The sequence below is a fragment of the Blastomyces gilchristii genome (genome assembly GCF_000003855.2).
Source record: "Blastomyces gilchristii SLH14081 genomic scaffold supercont1.15, whole genome shotgun sequence".
NCBI classification, from domain to species: domain Eukaryota; kingdom Fungi; phylum Ascomycota; class Eurotiomycetes; order Onygenales; family Ajellomycetaceae; genus Blastomyces; species Blastomyces gilchristii.
In genome coordinates this window covers 1409216-1418804 of record NW_003101668.1, presented here as the reverse complement: position 1 = coordinate 1418804, position 9589 = coordinate 1409216, and positions in this window count along the sequence as shown.

Here is a 9589-nt window from a genome sequence, read left to right as displayed (position 1 = left end):
CTGTTGGCAATCGGAGCTGTTGGAATCGATGTTACGTTTTGACGCTTCACGTTCTTCCCTGCATTAATTCAAACAGCTTCTTTGGCGGCCGGGTGATTGGGCTTGGAGGTTGTGATCAGCCCAGCGACGTCAGAGTTAAGCTGTTCCCCGAAAAGGAAGGATTGCGTTGTTTTTCAAAAACAATTAAAGTTTTTATATTCAAGAATGAAGCAGAAGAATCTATGAAGTGTAATGAAATAGTCTATAGAATTGATCAGACACAGTCTGTTATATTAGTCTCTCTCTTTCAGAAGCAGTTCTCATCAGTCAAGAACTGCTGTTTCAGATAATACAGAACTCAGAGTTCAGATCAGTTAATCATAGCTGACTTATTTTATAAGATATTATCAGCTGTGACTGCAGAGTCTCTTATTAAGAATATCTTTAATCTCTTACTCAAGTTTATTATCTTCTTCTATGATCTCTGATAATTGTTAATCAGAAGTCAGTTAAGAGAGAAACAGGTCAGTAGCAGTATAATAAAGTAAGCTTATATAAAAGATATCATGAATTTCTGATGATATATTAAGATGATAATTATGACTGTCTAGAACTTCTATCACTTTATAGTTAATATGATGATAATTCAGTGTATAAGATGAACATATGATTTGTATATTCTTAAGATTCAATCACATCAAGTCTTCTATCTTATATTATTTAGTGAGGTCTCAGTGAACATTGATTTGATTCTCTTAATCTTGTTTTACAGTTGCTATGAAGGTCTCTGCTGAGTCACAGATATCTCAGAGCTTTATTATTATATTATTGATAATCTGAATCAGACTGCAGAGGTTCAGTGTGAACTGTGTGATCTCTAGAAGATTTAACATCTTCATGTGATAACTGTATATAAGAAAGAACAGGCTTATATCTGTTGAAATAGCATCTTATTCATTGATGGCAATCTCTGTGTGTAGAAGCAGATCATATCAATCATCTTATAAATGATTACAGAACTTATGAAGATAATTCTTTACAAACTGAATTGTTCATTCTGATGCATTATCAGTCTCAGAGTGATAGACAGTTGACAGACAGTATATAATCTTGAGAACTTGACAGATTCTTATTCAGAGAGTACTTATAAATTGATAATCTTAATTTAATACTATAGATCTCAGTAATTCATGTATCTGATAGAATGAACTCTGTAAGAAGGCTTCAGTGACTTATTCAGTATTTATCTTATTACAAGGTTTTAATATTACATCTGTACTTAGTTAATCAATGATAATCAGAATGTTTCTACAACTCTTACTCTTAGATAGATTAATAGTGAAGTCAATCACTACATCTTATCAGATACTATTAGAGATATTGAGTAGTTTTAGTAGATCTTTTCTACAGTTCTTTTATAAGATAATAGAAGAACAGTAGTTGCAGTTTCAGATGAAGTATCTGATACTGTTTAATATCTCAGATTAATAGAACTCTCAGAAGATCATTCTATACAGTTATTCACAGTCTGAATAATCAGTTATATATGAATCATGCATCTCTTACATTATTCAGATGTGTAAGAGTTTAGAGTGAGAGACTCAGCATTGTTCATGAAATTATAGAGTGTTATTATCATTAATTGAATATTCTGAGATGTTAATTCTTATACATAGTTCTGAGAGAAATCAGAGTACTTCTTATTATACTACTTCAGTGAGTGCTTAAAAAAGTTCATCAGTTTAAGCTGCTGTATATTATAGCTTATCTAATATAGATTTAAGAGAAGTTGAGATATCAGTAACAGTTCTAATTGAAGAAGTATATATAGTGTCATGAGCTGTTTCATCTTGATCAACTAGTATTTTTAAATTCAAGAGCTGATGCTCTCAGTTCATTCAGTGAGTATTCATTACATCAGATGATATATCTTGCTCTTGTCATGAGAGAGCATCTGTCATCAAGTTCTGACTATCAGAATGATAGTATATTGTAAAATGAAAGTGACTTAAGAACTCAGATTATTATATCTGTCATTCAGTGAGTTTACAGAGCCAGTGTGGCCCAGTTAATAAGACTGGTAATCAAGGCTGTACACATTAGAGATGTGTGAGTTCAAATCCCACCGCTGGCATCTGTCACTTCTTACCCATGAAAGCCCTCATATAATAGAGACTGAGTTTAATTAGTAAGGCTTGATGCAGGGTAGAACTCTCTACTGCAAGCCAAGCTACTAGTTAAGTGAGATTCTGCAAACACTCATCAGAGCTGATATGAGATGTCAATGTCTCACTATTCTACTATGCATCTGTCAAGGTTTTAACAATATAGAGTCAAGCCTAATGTAGTGATTATACACTACTTAAGTGAGTCTCTAACTAGAGCTGTCATCAGAGCCTAGCTCCCCCTCAAATATAGAGAATGATTTTGAAAATCACTTAACTAGTAGGTCTAGATGTGTATCTAGACTCTAGACAGAGCACTCTGATAGACTAGAGCCTGTAAGCTCTCTATCAAGCTCTAATACTGACAGAGAGAACTGCAGTCATCAAGTCTATGATTAGTCTCTAACACAGAGTGAGGTCATGACAGCTAATTGATAGGCCTATGAGCATCTAATGAGGCTGAGATCAGCAACTGAAAGCTTGGTGTGTATATCATCAAGTGAGTGATGACAGTCACTAGCTAATGTCCCTGGAAATTAGTGACTGGCCTGAGAGAATGAACATGATGATTGATTAATTATAGAGGATTAAATGTAATTAGCTTAAGATACATCCTGCGGGTGACTAGTGCCTGTAGTTATATAATCAGAGAAAGAGTCTCTTCTTCATTTTCATCAATTAACTCTGAAAATGAACTGAATTGGAATAGATTTCTTGATTGAAATGAAAATAATTCTTTAAAGAAAATGTCTTCTCAACTGTACAGACTATGCTCTCTGATTAAAAATCAATTTTCTTCTTTAAATATTGAAAAAGTTAATCATGAGAAGTTATCTCTTTGAAGAGAAAAGCTTAAATCTCTTATAGACTTATAAATAAGTGAACTATTAAAAGAGAAAGAATATGAACAGTATTTGAAGAGAATTTCTATAATCAATATAAAAGACTCTATTCTGATTTATTCAGATGACTCAAAAAATGAGAATTTGAATAGATTAGACACAGACATTGCTTATACTGAAGATAATATCAATTTTATCTCAGATTTCTGAAATCTAGACTGTGAATCTGAAGTCTTTGATACTGAATTATTTATAATAGTGAAAGCTTTTAAACTCATTGAAATAAAATCTTATAAAAGAGGAAATAGTTTGAAAGAGATATGAATATTCTCTAATAGTCAAGCTGCTTTAAAAAGACTTAGAAATAGTCAGATTTATAATAATCAAATAAATCTTAAACTGATCTTAAACCCTGTTTTGAAAATTCAAAAGAGAAGAATATCAAAGCTGATAATTCATCTACACTGAGTTCCTACTTATATGAATATTCATGACAATGAATTGACTGATTCAGCTGTAAAAAAGAGTGCAGAATTAAGCAGATCTATTCAAAAAATTATATTCTGATCTTTTATAAAGAGAAAAATAATAGAATCTTATTTAGATAAGTGAAATGAAAGCTGGCAGAAATAAAAGAAGAGTATACATTATTCAAGATTTGAAACAAAACTCAAGTGAAAATCTTGTTCAATTAAATGTAAAAAGAAAATATTCTCATCTATAATACAGCTCAAACTAGAACATGACTATTTCAAGTCTTATATACAAAGATTTGATAATAGATTTGACTTAATAGAATGCTCATTCTGCAATGCAAATGAGAATTCTGAGTATATTATAATACACTATACATTATACAATAGTCTCAGAGTCAGATTCAAAGAAAAGTATGATCTAAATCAATTAAATATGAGATTCTTATTCTCAACAGAGATAGGAATTAAATACTTAATAGACTTTCTATCAGAAACTCAAGCAGCTATAAGAAAATGACTAAATTCAGAATTATCTGAATATGAAGAGAAGAAAATCAATCAGATATAGTCTGTTAAAACAGCTATATACTATCTTTTAATAATTTATTTTGTTACAGTCTCTCTTTACTTTATCTTTTTCTTTCAATTTCTTTCTATCTATCTATTTAATGTGTCTATCTTTAAGACTGTGTTCTCTTTTCCTTTGTCATGATATTGTTAAATGATTTCAAAGTATCAGAAGATGTTAAAACACTGCAATTTATAAACAGTTTTTGTATTCTGAGCTGAAATCTTCTGATTTTGCATATCTGAAATTGATGAATGTATAATAGTTAACTTTACAGATATAGAAAAAACCCTGAGAACTAAAAGTTCTCAGGTAGATATCATAGTCTCTGACTGCATACATCTATAATTGAAGAATAATAATAATAATAAGTGAGTTTACAGATAGTTATGAAGTATTTGAGATTCTTATAATCTCTGATTATCTCAAATTCAGAGACACTTCAGAGTTCAGAGTCTCATTCTTCTAAACAGTATACAATCATGAGAAGTTCTTTGTCATAGATGTCATAGTTGTATTCAGCAGAACTCAGTGTCTTAGACATGAAAGTATATGATTGTAAGATATCTTTATCATTATATTGCAATATAGCTTCTTCTGTGACATAGTCAGAGAAATCAGCTTCAATAACTGTCTCATAATCAGAATTGAATATTATCAGTAGAGAGGTATTAATGAACATCTTCTTCATCTGTGTAAATGCAGCTTCAGTGTCTATTGATCATTGAAATACTGAGTCTTTCTTAGTGAGTTCTGTAAGTGATCTCACAATATCTGAGAAGTTTTATATAAATCACTGATAGAAGTTAGTAAATCTGATAAAGCTTTGTACATCTTTCACAGTGTATGAGACCTCTCATTCAAGAATAGCAGAGACCTTCTCAGAATTCATTCAGATTTCCTTATCAGCTTCTATGATAAAGCCTAGATATTTTGTACTTTTAATCTCAAAATCACACTTGTCTATGTCTATTGACAGTCCTGCTTTCTGTAGTTATTGTAATACCTTTTACATGTATTCTTGATATTCTTTCCTGAATTCATCAGTGAAGATGAGAATGTCATCAAGATGTACAGATACAAATTCATTAAGAAAGTCTTGAAGTGTTCAGTTAATATACTTCTGAAATGTACTGAGAGTATTAGTCAGTTCAAAGAGTGTAACTATTCATTCAAAGAGATCATATCAAGTTCAGAATGCTGTAAGCTACTCATCTTCTTCAGTGATATGAATCTTATGAAATACAGTGATAATATTTAACTTTGTAAATTATTGAGCTTGTTTGATGTGAGCTAGAGTCTCATTGATAAGAGATAAAGAATAATGATCCTTCTTTGTTAATCTGTTCAATTATTGATAATTCACACAGAATCAGAGTTCTTCACCTGACTTCTTTGCAAAGAGAATAGAGGCTGTAGTAGAAGAGTTACTAATGTATATGAATTCTTTATTCAACAGATCATTGAGTGTCTTTTGAAGAAGATAAAGTTCATCTCAGAATATATTATAAAGAGAGTCTTATAATGATTCAGAGTTCTTATCATCTCTCTTTTTCAACTTAATACTATGATTCACTTCTGAACCTCATAAGAAAGGTAGATTTGTAACATTATTATCTTATCAGAAGATATCTAGATATTCATAATATTATTGAGAAAGTTTTGTACAAGAATCTGTTATTATAACACAGAATAACTTTTTCAGAGCCTTTTTAATATTAGTCAGACTGATAGAATAGATTGATACATGATTCTACTATCAGTGATTTTGATGATAACTTCTTTTTCAGAGTATTTTATAAGTGTTGACAGAGATCTGTATAAGGTTCATAGTCTTGTGAATATCATCTTTGTGAATTCTATCATTATTAGAGAATATCAAGCTTCTGTTTCAGACATTTAACAAGATGTCTTGTTCAGATAGTCAGACAAGTTCTAATATAAGATTATAATTAAGATTATCAACTTTATATATATAGACATCTTCACATTGATATTCTTTCACATCTATGTTTAGTTTCATCATGTAATGAATATAAACATCTTTTAAATCATCAAATTCTGTGAGAAGTCAGAATTTTAATAAAAGAATACACTGAAGATTATAATGTTTTATAACTAAAGTTTTTATCATTGCGTAGAGACATAGACTGCTATCTATCATGACTTTCATATTATACATGTTATCAAGCACAGTAGATACAAGATTATATTCATTATTATTTTCTCTTTAAATCATTGTTATCTGACCTCTTCAAGCTTCTGTTTATGAATTTAAACAGAAGCTAATCTTTTCCCTGTTTCATTAAGACATTCTTATAGTTATCTTTCAAATCTTTCTTCACTGCAATATAGTTGATGTGAACAGATGCTGATTCATTCTTTGAATAAGAAGACACTGATCTTTCTCTTGATAAAGAAGATGCTGATCTTTTTCTTAAGTGTGAAGATATATAGATTGATTAGCAGTTGAAAGTGATACGTTCTAATTGATTACAGTTAATATATACTTCACATTGATATCAATCAGCAACTTCTTCAGAAGTGATCTCAGAGACTCAGAAGTCTGTTCAAACAGCAGAAACTCTTGCTTATGTATAGACTTTTAAATCTATTTAGTTTATAATATCTGCATCATTGCTGTTCTTCAGTGTAAGTATATAAGTGACTGAAGTGTAACATCTTCTATCACTGTTCTATATACTCTTAAGCTTGATAAGACAGTTGTTTCATATTCAGAGCTGTGTGCAGAAATCTTTATAAGTCTGATCTTTGTCTACACTTATAAGAGTCTGTAAGAGTTTGAAAGTTAATGTCTTCTTAAGTATACTAATCTTCATTTGATTCTCTCAAGATTGATCACCTGCTTCTAGAATCTTGATATTGAAGTCAGAGATGAATATTATAAGAGAAGTGTTTCTCTGTCAGACACTCTGTAACTAATCTAACACTTTCTGTTATATAACAGTGTCTTGAAACAGAATATTAAGATATTTGATAATATTGTCAGGTATTTGCAATACTGATTCACATGCTTTTATTCATGAATGAAACTTCTGTTTCATATGATTCTTCAATCATTCATTGATATATCAATCTTAATTGATTAATGAACTGATGACATCTTCATCTACACTCAGTTTCACAAGCATTTCCATTCTTCATGATGAGTAGAGAGTGAGATTGAAAGCATTGAAATATACAGGAGCATCTAAGCGTTTCTTCAGTGCTTTTGTATTCAATTCTGTAGGTGTTGAAATTGCATGGGTTAATTGTTGAATCTTTTTGTATTGAAGTTGTTGAGTTGCATGCATATCAGCTATTTGTTGTTGTTGTAATTCCAACATTGCTCGGAGCCATTATGGCATCGCGTGTCTGAGTGTCAGAACTCTCAGGTCTTTCGCTGACGTTCTCTTTGTAAGATCTTATTGCAGGGCCAGAGTGACTGGCGAGCAAGCTTCTATCTAGAGACTCAGTGTTCACTTTAACTAATTGTTTCTCTTTCTTACATGTTATTATGTGTTTGAATATCTCTCAATGAATAATCATTTCTAATGAGAAGACAATGAACATTTTTCTAGTGTAAGAGGCCTATGCTGAATAGATCAGTATAATATTGATAGGTCTTATATAACAAAGAGAAAAATGTTAGAGAAGAAAAGAAAGAGAAAGTGTGAGAATCAGTGATCAGAGTGAATATTTATACATGTATGTAATAATATACACAGTAGAGCTTCAGAGTGGAAGAATCTATACGTGTTCATGACGGCTGAGAATCGGCAATCGAGGATGGCTAAGAATCGGAGCATACATGTTTGAGAATGAAGCAGAAGAATCTATGAAGTGTAACAGAATAGTCTATAGAATTGATCGGGCGCAGCCCGCCACAATATCACTAAATATAATACAGAATAGTAGAATATAATGAAGTTTAATATATAAGATAACTGTTCAGACTCTTTAATTATATCAGATAATTAATTATTGAGTATAATACTCTGATTGAGAAAAGATTTAGATATTGAAACTTTCTGATATAAAGTGAACTTAGTTAAAATATAGAATTAATTTACTGTTTCAGTTTTATAAGATAATAAAGATAGTTTTAATCACTTATACTAATACTGCAGTCAGTATAATAAGTGTATAATAGTTTATTTACTTATCTTAACAGACAGTTAATTTACTTAAAAAGAAATTCAGTCTGAGATAATACTATAGTGCAGACTGTTATTACTGTAAGAAATAAACTGATATATTATTACAATAAAACTGAACAATCTTTTACAGAGTACTATACTGTAGCAGCTCTACTAGATCTCTCTTATTAAGTTAATATCTACACTTCTCAAAATTAAATAGAGAAGAAATAAGACTTATATATTAAATTAGTCTGAGACTACTATAATATCAACTATCAGAGATTTGAATAAGCAAATATTAGAGATGTAAAGATAGTGAAATACAATTCTTTAGTAAGTAATGATCTTTGATAATACTTCATATTATATAGAACTATAATACTAACTTTGAAATAGAACTTATATATATTGATTACAACTGAAAATCAGATAAAACTATATACTTATAAAACTGAATTTAATCACTATCTTTAAGATAATCTGATAAATTTACATATTAAATTAATTCTAGAGTTATAAAAAATTATTAAGAGTATATATTTAACTGTTACACTGATAATATATAATATTTCAATAATTTCATTAACAGAGATAAGAATGAAGTGAAAGTTTAACTCAAGCTGAGATATTTATGTAAGAATAAGTGCTCACAGGCGATTATTCGGGTGTTTGCAGCTTGGCGTGATATGTACTGTTAACTACTAGAAGTGTTCATGATAGAAAGATAAATATAGAAATTAAATGTATAATAGCATTCAAGCTGAGTTATGAATAGTATTTACAAACTCCAGTCTATATAGTTGTGTGTAGTCAAGGGCCGCTAGCTCTATTAGTTATGTGAGAGATAGAAATAGAGATAAAGAATCTGTAAGAAGCAGGATTTCTTACATACTCTTTTCTCTCTAAGGCTTCATCTGTGAAGCCTTTCACTGAGTGACTTCATAGTCAGCTCAGCACTGCAGTGATACTCACTAAAAACTCTTTACATCTATAAAAAACCTCAGTGAGGAAAAATCCCTTGTTATCATAAAGAGAAAAGAGTCTATCACTCAGTTTCTTATTTCACAAGATTCTTTATGATCTACAGATTCTTCTCTGACTATTATACAGATTCATCTCACACCTTTCATATAGAAGAATTTCAGTTGACTCTCAATTATTTTCATGAGATTCTTGTATAATCATCACACAGATTCATCTCACAGATGAATCACTCTCTGTGAGATCACTCTTATCAAAGAGAAATATTTATAAGTTGATCTTTTATTCAGTCTCACAAATCATTGCTCTTTGACACTGTAGAATTGTGAGGAATTTTTCATTCTTTCATTAACTCTGTAGAATTATAGAATCAAGATATCTGCAGTCTGCAATCACTCTTTGTAGTTATATAGAAAGATTCAGGCCTGTAATTCAC